At 30.2% G+C, this 15,000-nt stretch overlaps 2 long non-coding RNA genes across 2 annotated transcripts; both read right to left on the reverse strand.

The window, feature by feature from the left end:
* Positions 1–2,267: 2,267 nt before the first annotated feature.
* Positions 2,268–3,322, reverse strand: LOC138865811 (uncharacterized). Its single transcript, XR_011399466.1, has 4 exons — positions 3,232–3,322; positions 3,055–3,135; positions 2,688–2,730; positions 2,268–2,434 (listed from the first exon to the last, which is right to left on the reverse strand). It is a non-coding gene; the product is annotated as an uncharacterized lncRNA (long non-coding RNA).
* Positions 3,323–9,035: 5,713 nt separating this feature from the next.
* On the reverse strand, positions 9,036–11,806 carry LOC138865813 (uncharacterized). Its single transcript, XR_011399468.1, has 4 exons — positions 11,729–11,806; positions 10,464–10,544; positions 9,419–9,510; positions 9,036–9,175 (listed from the first exon to the last, which is right to left on the reverse strand). It is a non-coding gene; the product is annotated as an uncharacterized lncRNA (long non-coding RNA).
* Positions 11,807–15,000: the final 3,194 nt, after the last annotated feature.

A 15,000-nucleotide genomic window follows, 5' to 3' on the forward strand; every position in this document is an offset into this window, starting at 1 on the left:
ATATATTGAATCTTTCTCTCAATATATGTATATATATGTATCCATTTGTGTATATACATACATACATAGACACACACACACACACACACACACACACACACACACACACACACACACACACACACACACACACATATATATATATATATATATATATATATATATATATATTTATATGTATACTTATATATGTATATATATACATAATTGTATAAGTATATATATGTATATAAAAATACGTATATATAAAAATGTGTATTTTGACGAGCATTTGCATATGTATATTCATCCATACACACATTTTTTTTTCTTTTTTATTGCTTTAGTCTCTATTAGGGTCAGCCATTCGAATACGGTTCCTCCAACTTGGTCTGTTCTGCGCCATCTCTCATCTGCACCGTATTAGGCATCATAAAAGATGAAGTTGGGATTTTACGGTTGCACGCTCTTGCTATCACCAACCACACGTCGAATGTGGGCCGCAGGCAATCGAGGAGAGTTCCTTGTCCAGGGGAACAACGCGCCAGCCGGGACTCGATCCCTCGAACTCAGATTGTCGTCTTTCATTCTTTTGCTTTAACCATTATATACATGTGTGTATTCATATACATATATGTATGTTTACTTATTTTCGTTTTCTTTCTTTTTCCTTAATTAATCTTTATAATTATCATTAACTGCATCTATATGAATATGAATGTCATTATCATAATAATTATCTATACATCTTTTATCATTACCATGTCTTTTTCGTCATCGGCATTGCCCCTATTTCATACTTAATTAAGGTAAACTCCAAAGTAAGAAAATAAGGACAAACAATAAAATAACGGAATTAAATGTTGAATTGATAGTTCATAAAAAGATCTATGTGTTTGTTTGTTTGTGTGAAGGGGGGGTGGATTCATAACTGAAAGGAATTCACAATCATTATAAGTAATATAAATGGATAATAGGTAACGTTGACCAGGTAGCTACTCTTCATAAGCTTTCACATATGATTATTGCTAGGATATCGGAAAGGATATTTGTAATAACATATATATACTTCACAGCTGATTACATTAACGATTCTGTGATTGTATGACAGTTATCTTTCTCCAGATCATGCAGCCTCCTCAATGTAAACGAGAAAATGCAAGTGTGAATTTTCTTAATTACGGATAAGAAGAAATATCACCAAAGAAAATTAAGAATAAGAAAAAGAAAAAGAGATAACAGAGAAATTTTTAAAGAGTAAAACAAAATAAGAGAAAGGAATAAGTTGAAAATAAAATGAAAATAAATTATAATTCAACCAATCTAGAAGAGGGCTAGGCTTCGATCCACTGCTCCGCACAAAAAGTGTTTAATACATAAGTAATAACTGGGCACAATTTCCGAACCTTCTCGCTGCGGTCCAGAACCTTCGGCCTCTTTCCGTAATCACCAACATAGCCACTAATTCCAATATTCGAACCTATGAGACGACCTCATGAATATCTCATACATCCCGTAGAGTTATGGCCAGTGACCACGACGGGAAAGTGTTGCAGTTGTATAAGTATGTGTATATTTACTTATCTATATAAATTAAATACAATACATGCAGTACATACATACATGAATGCATGCGCACATACATAGGACAGTCTCATATCATTTACTCCCAGTCACTCACAACTGAGGCGTTTCTGGTTTTCGTGCACATTAACTTACACCAAAGAGATTAAAAGCAAAGAGAATACTCGCAGATATGAAGGAACCCATTTTCCACACTCTGAAAAGGATAATCAGCTGACGAAATTGTCAAACACTGAAGTAATAGGATGACCATTTCACACCGGCTGAAATGAAATTTTCAGTCATATTTTAAAGAAGCCACTTGTATATGATCTGAATATCTGTAATTGTATGCATTGCTATATATATATATATATATATATATATATATATATATATATATATATATATATATATATATATATATATATATATATATATATATATATATATATATATATATATATATATATATATATATATATATATAAGCATATAATCTATTTCTAGTTGTTAATCCATCCATCTACCAGTGTGTCCATCTATGTTCGGAATCATTCCATCTATCTATCAGATCTATCTATCCTATAAATTTTCCATTCTATTTCCATCTCTCCGCCAATCAATTTACCTGTCTATCCATCTCTCTATTGTTTCAGTATAAGCAGTCATCACTCCGTAGATTAACAAACCTACTAAAGGAACAGGAAAACAAAATCCCAAAGTCCCTAGTAACAAGACTTTATTTGAAACCTCTGATCCCAGCAATTTCGAGAGGGTTTCTTCAGGCAAGGTTTCCAAGGGAAGTTTCACTCACCGTCCTTTAATTTCCCTTCTTCAACCGTTCCTAAGATGGCCGAACGGACGTGGGCGGTAGCTCAGTGGCTTCCACCTGGATGTGTGTGAATGAAAAGCAATATGAATACTCTTCAAGAACAATAATATAACATATGGAAGCGTTGATATGGTGTTATAGATGGGAGGATCTTTTTAAAGGAGTTTGATTTCATAAATAAATAAATAAATAAATAAATATATATATATACATATATATATATATATATATATATATATATATATATATATATATCACGGATACTTTAATTCAAAAATTGTAATAGTATGACCGAGCAAAAGGTGCTTACATTTTCAGAGGTCACTTGCCTTTGGGACGACCTCGTTCCAGGCCTAGGATAGGGATAACAACAGGAGTCATAACAAACGTACACCATTAGTATAAATACATATCTACATAGAAATACATATACGTATATACATACATGCATACATATATACATATATATATGCATAAACACATACCAACACTCATATTTGTATACATATACATATAAATATATATATGTATATATGTGTGTGTTTCTGTGCATGTGCGCATGCATGTATATACATCCATACATATAAATACATATATACATATATACACACACAAGTATTCATTTACGTATACATATGTATTCTTGAATAGGCCTACATATTTAATGTATATTTTACCTCCAGGATACGGGCTGGCGTCAGCATCCACGTAAATCGAGGACGACAGCAGAAGAACCGCCAGCACTGAGACCATTATTCCTGAGAAATATATTTCAATTAATACCTTGGGTCTATGCCTTTGTCTCTGACTTTGTCTTTGTCTCCTTCACGCATATACTCCCTCAGTATGCTTACGTATGAGGTACATCTTTCTATGTCCGCTTCCCGTTGCCCACTGAGCATGACAACGGAAGTGTATATAGTCTTTGCTTTTTATATAGTCTCCACTTGGAACTGTAAATAATATAGTATTTGTAAATAATGTTTCGTTTGGCGTTTCAGTCACGCATGCCGTGTCTGTTTATACTTGTTTCTTCATGTCGATTGATCTTTCGAGAATTCATTAAAACGCACAGGTGCACAATCTTGCGAACACACACACACGCGCACACACATACGCACAGAATGTGCAGGCATAACACATCCATACACATCCATACATATATATGACTGAATAAAGATAAATAAATATATAAACATATACATGTATACATGTGTATTTATATATAAGCATATATATATACATATAGAAGTATATACATATGTGTATATATACATATATATACATATATAAGTATATATGTGTGTATGTATACATATATATGTTTATATATGTGTATATATACAAATATATACATATATGTACTTGTACATACATACATATATATGTATATATTAGGGTGTGTGTGTATATCAATGTATATATAAACATATGCTTACATATATATGTATATATATATTTCTATACACATTAGGGTGTTATCCTGTAACAGAACAACCAAACTTTAACGAAAAAATGAGTCTGCCATAATTTTGTTAGTGTTTGAGCTAGAGATCGGTTTCATCATCCAAAATGTTTAGAAACATCACATTGGGCATGGTAGGAGATATCGAGGCTCATTTATAACCTTTTACGTTTTGAGTTAAAGGCTGAAAACTAAAAGATACCCTTTTTTGTTGGAAATTAAACTGCAGCCAATTCTACTTATTTTATTTATCTTATCTACATTTTTGTATACACATATAAATGTGTTTTTGTATATATATATATACACATATATATCTATATGTATATATTTTCATATATATATATATATATATATATATATATATATATATGTATATACATATATCGAGAAAGACGTATACAAATGTGTGTATATATGTGTATATATGTATAATATATATACATGTATATGTATATATACATATAAACATATATTGAATATTTCTCTATATATGTATATATATTACATGTATGTATATATATGTATACATATGTGTATATACATACATATACATATATATATCTACATACATATATATATGTATGTAGACATATATATGTATATATATATACATAAATGTATAAGTATATATATATGTATATATATACATAAATGTATAAGTATATATATATATATATATATATATATATATATATATAAATACATGATATATTAATGTGTATTTTGATGAGCATATATACATATATTCATCCATACACACATTTTTTTTTTTTTTTTTATTGCTTTAGTCTCTATTAGGGTCAGCCATTCGAATACGGTTCCTCCAACTTGGTATGTCCTGCGCCATCTCTCATTTGCACCGTATTAGCCATCATAAAAGATGAAGTTGGGATTTTACGGTTGCACGCTCTTGCTATCACCAACCACATGTCGAATGTGGGCCGCAGGCAATCGAGGAGAGTTCCTTGTCCAGGGGAACAACGCGCCAGCCGGGACTCGATCCCTCGAACTCAGATTGTCGTGAGTCTTTCAGTCCTATGCTTTAACCATTATATATGCGTGTGTGTGTATTCATATACATATATGTATGTTTACTTATTTTTTAAATTTTCGTTTTCTTTCTTTTTCCTCAATCTTTATAATAATTAACTATATCAATATGAACTTATCATTATCATAATCATTATATTTACATTTTTTATCATTACCATGTCTTTATCGACATCGGCATTGCCCCTCTTTCATACTTAATTAAGGTTAACATCAAAGCAAGAAAAAAGGACAAACTATAAAATAACGGAATTAAATGTTGAAATGATATTTAATAATAATAAAAAAAAATCTGTGTTTGTGTGTGTGATGAGGGGGGGGGGAGAGATTCATAACCGATGGGAAATCATATCTTTATAAGTAATGTAAATGGATAATAGGTAACGCTGACCAGGTAGCTACTCTTCATAAGCTTTCCCATATGATTATTGTTAGGATATTGGAAAGGATATTTGTAATAACATATATATACTTCACAGCTGATTACATTCATGATTCTGTGATTGTATGACAGTTATCTTTCTCCAGATCATGCAGCCTCCTCAATGTAAACGAGAAAATGTGAATATTCTTAATTACGGATTAGAAGAAATATCACAAAAGAAAATTAAGAAAAAGAAAAAGTGATAACAGAGAAATTAAAACAGTAAAATAAAATAAGAGAAAGAAATAAGTAGAAAATAAGATGAAAATAAATAATAATTCAACCAATCTATAAGAGGGCTAGGCTTCTATCTATTGCTCCGCACAAAAAGTGTTTAATGCAAAAGTAATAACTGGGCACAATTTCCGACCCTTCTCGCTGCGGTCCAGAACCTTCGGCCTCCTTCCGTAATCACCATCATAGCCACTAATTCCAATATGCGAACCAATGAGACGACCTCATGAATATCTCATACATCCCGTAGAGTTATGGTCAGTGACCACGACGGGGAAATGTTGCAGTTGTATAAGTATGTGTATATTTACTTATTTATATAAGTTAAATACAATACATACAGTACATGCATGCATGCACATATACATAGGACATGTATAATTACTCCCAGTCACGCATAACTGAGGCATTTCTGGTTTTCGTGTACATTAAATTACACCAAAGAGATTAAAAGCAAAGAGAATACACGCAGATATGAAGGAACCCATTTTCCACACTCTGAAAAGGATAATCAACTGACGAATTTCCCCTTGATTAAACTCATGGAAATGTCAGACACTGAAGTAATTGGATGGCCATTTCATAATGGCTGACATGAAATTTTCAATCACATTTTAAAGAAACCACTTATATATGATCTGAATATCTGTATTTGTATGGATATATATATATATATATATATATATATATATATATATATATATATGTGTGTGTGTGTGTGTGTGTGTGTGTGTGTGTGTGTGTGTGTGTGTGTGTGTGCATATAATCTATTTCTAGTTAATCCATCCATCTACCAGTGTGTCCATCTATGTTCGAATCATTCCATCGATGTATAAGATATATCTATCCTTCTATAAAATTACCATTCTATTTCCATCTCTCCGCCAATCAATTTACCTGTCTATCCATCTCTCTATTTGTTGTTTCAGTATAAGCAGTCATCACTCCGTAGATTAACAAACTTTCATTAGGATCAGGTAAACAAAGTCCCGAAGTCCCAAGTAACAAAATTTTATTTGAAACCTCTGATCCCAGCAATTTCGAGAGGGTTTCTTCAGGCAAGGTTTCCAAGGGAGGTTTCACTCACCGTCCTTTAATTTCCCTTCTTCAACTGTCCCTAAATTGGCCGACCGGAAGTGGGCGGTGTCTCGGTGGCTTCTCCCTGGATGTGTGTGAATGAAAAGCAACATGAATACTCTTCAAGTAAGAAAAATCATATAACATATGGAAGCATTGATATAAAGTTACATAGATGGGAGGATCTTTTCAAAGGTGTTGATAAAAAAGAAAAAAAAAATATTAACGTGAAATTCGCATATTCGATTTCAAAGAAATATATCACGGGTACTTTAATTTAAAAAAATATACAATAGTATGACCGTGCAAAGGTGCTTACAGTTTCAGAGGTCCCTTGTCGTTGCGGGGACCACCTCGATCCAGGCCAAGGATAGTTACGGACAACAGGGAGTCATGACAAACGCACACCATATATATATACATATATACATTGGAATACATATAAATGTATATATATATATATGTTTTATATATATATATATATATATATATATATATATATATATATATATATATATATATATGCACACATACACACAGATACCAACACTCACATATGTGTACATATATATATATATATATATATATATATATATATATATATATATATATATAAATATATGTGTGTGTGTATGTTTCTGTGCATGTGCGTATGTGTGTGTGTTAGTGAGTTATATCCATCGAACTATATGTATGTGTATATATACGTGCACAGACACACATATATATACATTTATATATGTATATATATTTATATACATACACATATATGTATGTATATATGTGTGTCTGTTTGTGTGTGTGTGCCCGTGTACGTGTGTGTGTGTGTGTGAGTGTATGTATGTGTGTGTGTATGTTTGCATGTGCGTATGTGCATGTGTGTATCTGTGTATGTTTTATGTGTGTATATTTATGAATATATATGCATATACATGTATATTCATATATATCTATTTATATACAAACCTATATATATTGTATATGTATGTAATATGTATACTTATATACATATACATACGTGTATATAGTATACACATATTAGTATATACACACACATACACACACACACAAAAATAACATGTATTTTTCTATATATACATGCATATGTATAAATATATATACATATATATATGTATGTATGTATATATGTTTATGTATATTTATATGCATGTATATATATGTACATGTATGTATACATATATACATATGTATATATATTCAATATATATACATATACATAAAACTATGTATACATATATAAATATATATACATACATGTATCTATATATAGATGTATATATATGCATTAATATACACCTGCATATCTATTTAACTATGTATACATGCATATATATATATATATATATATATATATATATATATATATATATATATATATATATATATATATATATATATATATATATATATGCATATATGTATATACTTATATATATTTATATACGTATATGTTTGTATATATGTATATGTTTATATGTATATATATATATATATATATATATATATATATATATATATATATATATATATATATATATATATATATGCATACCTCTATGTATTTATTCAGATATCACGCACAGAAACACACTCACGAATATATAAATATATATATGTATTTGTATATGAATATGTGTGTATGTGTGCGTGTGCGTGTGTGTGTGTGCGTGTGTGTGTGCGTTTGTGTGTATGTGTGTGTATAAGTATACAAACCTTTATATATGAAAATATATACATATATATAATGTGGTTAAACGCTGAAATAATTAGATGGTTGTTTCATAATATCTGACATGAAAATTACAGTAAAACAAAAAAAGAAAAAAAAAGAAATGTATCTGCATATCTACATTTGTGTGCATTGCTTTATATCTATGTATACATACAACTATATCTGTTTTCTCATCTGTCTGTCCATCTATATGTTTATCTTCCAATCTATCTGTAGATCCACCTATCTATATATTTATCAATGCATCTTTAAGTTTATCTATAGCCATCTATACATCCGATTATCAATCTATCAGTTTCTGCATTTATTGTTTCAGTATTAATGGCCAAAAGACTTCACCGTGACCGGAGTGACTCTCGTAAACACTATATACATTGTAATTATATATATATATATATATATATATATATATATATATATATATATATATATATATATATATATGTGTGTGTGTGTGTGTGTGTGTGTGTGTGTGTGTGTGTGTGTGTGTGTGTGCATGTATATATATGTGTGTGTGTGTTGTAGGAGTATGTAAACAGTCAATTTGCCTGGTAATCCATCTCTCGGTATTTGTTGTTATTATGTTCGGTTGTTATTCCGTACATTGTCAAACCTTCGGTAGGAATATGTAAACAAAGGCCCAAAGTTCCCATAAACAAAACTTTATTTGAAAAATTTCCTGATCCCACTATCTTCCGGGAGTTTCTTCAGGACTGGGTGTCCAAAGGAGGTTTCTTTTACGATCCTTAACCTCTACTAGGAGCAAACAGTAGGCGGTCCGATGTATTAACCCTGGATGTGTGTGAATAAAGGCAACGTGAATATACTTTGAAATGCAAAACAATATTATATGGAGATTGGAAGATTAGATGTATTATGCTATGATTTGGAGAATATTTTCACAATGAATGATTTTATAGTTTATAAAAAAGAAGAAAAAAGAGAAACGTTCTTAAACGAAAAACATTTTGAAATAATTGCATCATGGGTATCTACCTTCAAACAGTACAAAACCTATAAAAAGGAAAGGCTTACACAATTCAAGGGTGGACATCTATATTGTTCACAACCTCGACGACCACAACGCCGACGACCACAACGGCCGCGGCGGGCACAAGGACCCCTACCTTGAATGGTTAGAGGCGTTAATAAACGAAAGGACCTCATGATGCACACACACAAACGTGTATACACATATTTATAAATAGGTTTATAAATAAATATATATACATACATATATACATAAATGCATATGTATATATGTACACATACACACACACGCATATTAACACACGCCAATATATATATATATAAATATGTACATAAATGTGCGTATATTCACACACACGCCCATATATATGCATAAATATATATGTATATGTATACATATATATGCAAATATGTGTATATATACATATATGTAGGTATGTATGTATATATATATTTGTATATATATGTATATACATACCTATATATATATATATATATATATATATATATATATATATATATATATATATATTTATGCATATACATATATATATATACAAATATATATACATACATACATATATATATGATATATATATGTACATACATACATATACATACACATATATACATCTCTCTCTCTCTTTATATATACACATATATATGTATATATAATTATATATAGATAAACACACATATATACATATATATGGATACACATAATAATGTGTATGTATGCATACGCACACACACACACATATATATACATATATAGATACATATATGGATGAATATATACATATATTAATACATATACATATATATGTATGAGTGTATACATATACATATATTTATTTCTATGTGTATATATGTATATAAATATATACTTATATATGTGCACACATATACATACATTTATATACATACATACATATATATATATATATATATATATATATATATATATATATATATATATATATATATATATATATAATATGTATATATGTGTGCATATATATATGTATATATATGTATAGCAATGTATATATATTCATGAATAGGCCTACATATTTAATGTATGTTTTACCTCCAGGAAACGGGCTGGCGTCAGCATCCACGTAGACTGTGGACGTCAGCAGAAGAACCGCCAGCAGTGAGACCATTATTCCTAAGAAATATATTTCTATTATTTCCCTGGCTCGGTCGGTTTGCTTGTTTTTCTGTCTGTCTGTCTCTTTTTATATCTATTTCTGTCCGCCAGCCTCTTTTAACTGACTTTGCCTCTGTCTCTGAGTTTGTCTTTATGTCTCTATCCCTGACTGTGGGCGTCTTCTGTAGGGGTCATAAGCGTTAATCCAGTATTAAAGTTTAATCCAGTTCACCACTGTGTATGCGCAATGGCATGCACACCAAGCTTAAAATTAAATCCAGTACATGTGCAGAACAAGCTAGTTAATCCCACCAATCATTTATTGATACGTAATAACGTCATCAACTCCATAGAAAAGATAGAGTTGAGTTGCCATTACCATTTATTATAGGCAATAATGAAACAAATTCTGACATTTTCATGTTAAAGATATGTGTGAAAATTCAACAACATATATTTTTATAGCTTGTGGGATACTCAAACTGTAGATATAACTCTCAACAGTGAAAAGAAAAATGAAAAGAAAATCCCACAGAGAATTTACAGATACACAAAAGGCAATATTAGACCCAGGTTTGAAATACACTCTCAACTTATGTAATATATCAATAGACTAAAAAAAGAAAGCTTTTACTAACATCACGATTTCAAATTCAAAGTACCAACTTCCTGAATCTTTATACTACAATGACTTTAAAATTGCGTGGAAATTTCTCTCGGAGACAAAACTGTCCCATGAAAATAAACTGATGTTACGAGTATCTTTTGTTTGACACCTTTAGTTCAGCTGCTTATAGAATTCAGTGAGTATTTGAAGCCATTTATATGTATTTATTTGTAATGGTACAAGTACATATCACAATGATATAATACTATCGTATATGTGTGTATATATATATATATTTTTTCTCTGTATCAACCATATCGTTATCAACATTAGTGTGTAACATGAAACTCAAAGAGGGTGACTGCTAATTGTCACCACACATACCCGCTTTTCTATGTAAAATAGCAGATTTTCTGATAATCGCATTGACTGGTGCGTCTGCGTCTGTGTCTTATATCTGTGCAAGCACTGTGGGTTTGGAATAAACTTTAATCCGGATTCAACTCTTATGACGCGTACAGAAGACGCCCTATGTCTCTGTCTCTGTGACTCTCTCATTCTCTCCTTCACGCATTTACACCTTCAGTATGCTTACGTGTATTGAGATACATCTTTCTATGTCAGCTTCCCGTTACCCACTAAGCATGAATCTTAAGCAAAGAGACTGTGGAAGTGTATAGTGTCTTTGCTTTTTATGTACAGTCTCTACATGGAACTATAAATAATATGGCCTTTATTCGTAAATAATGTTTCGTTGGGGGTTTCAGTCACGCATGAGGTGTCTGTTTATACTTGTTTGTTTATGTCGCTTCATTTTTCGAGAATTCATTAAACGCACAGGTACACACTCTTACTAACACACAAACACACACTTACACACATACACACTTAAACCTACAAAGACAAACACACATACACACACACGGTCACACACACGCATACACATACATACACGCATACACAAACACACATCCACACACACACATACACACACACACACACGCATATATATATATATATATATATATATATATATATATATATGAATAAATAAACATATAAATATATATACATTCATACATACATATATACATGTATATGTATATATATGGATTTGTATATACATTAGGGTGTGTGTGTATTCATGTATATGTAAATATATGCATACATACATACATATATATATATATATATATATATATATATATATATATATATATATATATATATATATATACATACCAGGTTGTCATCCTATAACAGAATAACCAAACTTATAATTGTGTATTTGTATATATAAATGTATATATATCGAGAAAGATATATCCATGTGCGTATAGATACGTGTATATATGTATTATATATACATACACACACACACACACATATATAATATATATACATATATAGGTATATATGCATATATACATATATTGAATATAAGAGTTATATACATATATATATATAGACATACACATAAGTATATATGTATATAAAAATACGTATATATATAAATGTGTATTTTGACGAGCATTTGCATATGTATATTCATCCATACACACATTTTTTTTCTTTTTTATTGCTTTAGTCTCTATTAGGGTCAGCCATTCGAATACGGTTCCTCCAACTTGGTCTGTTCTGCGCCATCTCTCATCTGCACCGTATTAGGCATCATAAAAGATGAAGTTGGGATTTTACGGTTGCACGCTCTTGCTATCACCAACCACACGTCGAATGTGGGCCGCAGGCAATCGAGGAGAGTTCCTTGTCCAGGGGAACAACGCGCCAGCCGGGACTCGATCCCTCGAACTCAGATTGTCGTCTTTCAATCTTTTGCTTTAACCATTATATACATGTGTGTATTCATATACATATATGTATGTTTACTTATTTTTTTAAATTTTCGTTTTCTTTCTTTTTCCTTAATTAATCTTTATAATTATCATTAACTGCATCTATATGAATATGAATATCATTATCATAATAATTATCTATACATCTTTTATCATTACCATGTCTTTTTCGTCATCGGCATTGCCCCTATTTCATACTTAATTAAGGTAAACTCCAAAGTAAGAAAATAAGGACAAACAATAAAATAACGGAATTAAATGTTGAATTGATATTTCATAAAAAGATCTATGTCTTTGTTTGTTTGTGTGAAGGGGGGGGGGGATTCATAACTGATAGGAATTCACAATCTTTATAAGTAATATAAATGGATAATAGGTAACGCTGACCAGGTAGCTACTCTTCATAAGCTCTCACATATGATTATTGCTAGGATATCGGAAAGGATATTTGTAATAACATATGTATACTTCACAGCTGATTACATTAACGATTCTGTGATTGTACGACAGTTATCTTTCTCCAGATCATGCAGCCTCCTCAATGTAAACGAGAAAATGCAAGTGTGAATTTTCTTAATTACGGATAAGAAGAAATATCACAAAAGAAAATTAAGAATAAGAAAAAGAAAAAGAGATAACAGAGAAATTTTAAAAGAGTAAAACAAAATAAGAGAAAGGAATAAGTTGAAAATAAAATGAAAATAAATTATAATTCAACCAATCTATAAGAGGGCTAGGCTTCGATCCACTGCTCCGCACAAAAAGTGTTTAATACATAAGTAATAACTGGGCACAGTTTCCGAACCTTCTCGCTGCGGTCCAGAACCTTCGGCCTCCTTCCGTAATCACCATCATAGCCACTAATTCCAATATACAAACCTATGAGACGACCTCATGAATATCTCATACATCCCTTAGAGTTATGGCCAGTGACCACGACGGGAAAGTGTTTCAGTTGTATAAGTATGTGTATATTTATTTATCTATATAAATTAAATACAACACATGCAGTACATACATGGATGCATGCGCACATACATAGGACAGTCTCGTATCATTACTACCAGTCACTCATAACTGACGCGTTTCTGGTTTTCGTGTACATTAACTTACACCAAAGAGATTAAAAGCAAAGAGAATACACGCAGATACGAAGGAACCCATTTTCCACACTCTGAAAAGGATAATCAGCTGACGAATTTCTCCTTGGATGACACCATAATATGTATAGAAATATATATATATATAATATATATATATATATATATATATATATATATATATATATATATATATGTATGATTATGTTTATGTATACATTGATACACACACACCCTTATGTATATCCATATATATTTATGTATGTATACGTACATAAATGTATATATTTGTATATATGTGCTTATATAAACTTATATATGTATAAAAACACACATATATTAACTTATATATGCATAAATACACACATATATAAACTTATATATGTATATATACACATATATATACTTATATATGTATATATACACATATATATACTTATATATGTATATATACACATATATATACTTATATATGTATATATATCTATATCTATATACACATATATACTTATATATGTATATATATTCTTATAAATAAATGCACGTGTGTACATGTATATATGTTTATATGTTTATTTATCTAATTATTTATTTATATATTTTATAGAGATATATGTGTATGGATGTGTGTTTGTTATGCCTGCACATTGTGTGCGTATGTGTGTGCGTGTGTATATGTTTATGGGTGTGTTTGTGTTTGTATTTGTTTGCTTAAGTGGTTGTACGTTAGTAAGAGTGTGCACCTGTGCGTTTTAATTAATTCTCGAAAGATCAATCGACATAAACAAACAAGTATAAACAGACACGACATGCGTGACTGAAACCCCAAACGAAACATTATTCACAAATAAATACCATATTATTTACAGTTCCAAGTGGAGACTAAATAAAAAGCAAAGACTATATACACTTCA

The sequence above is a fragment of the Penaeus vannamei genome, chromosome 22 (assembly GCF_042767895.1).
Source record: "Penaeus vannamei isolate JL-2024 chromosome 22, ASM4276789v1, whole genome shotgun sequence".
NCBI lineage: Eukaryota > Metazoa > Arthropoda > Malacostraca > Decapoda > Penaeidae > Penaeus > Penaeus vannamei.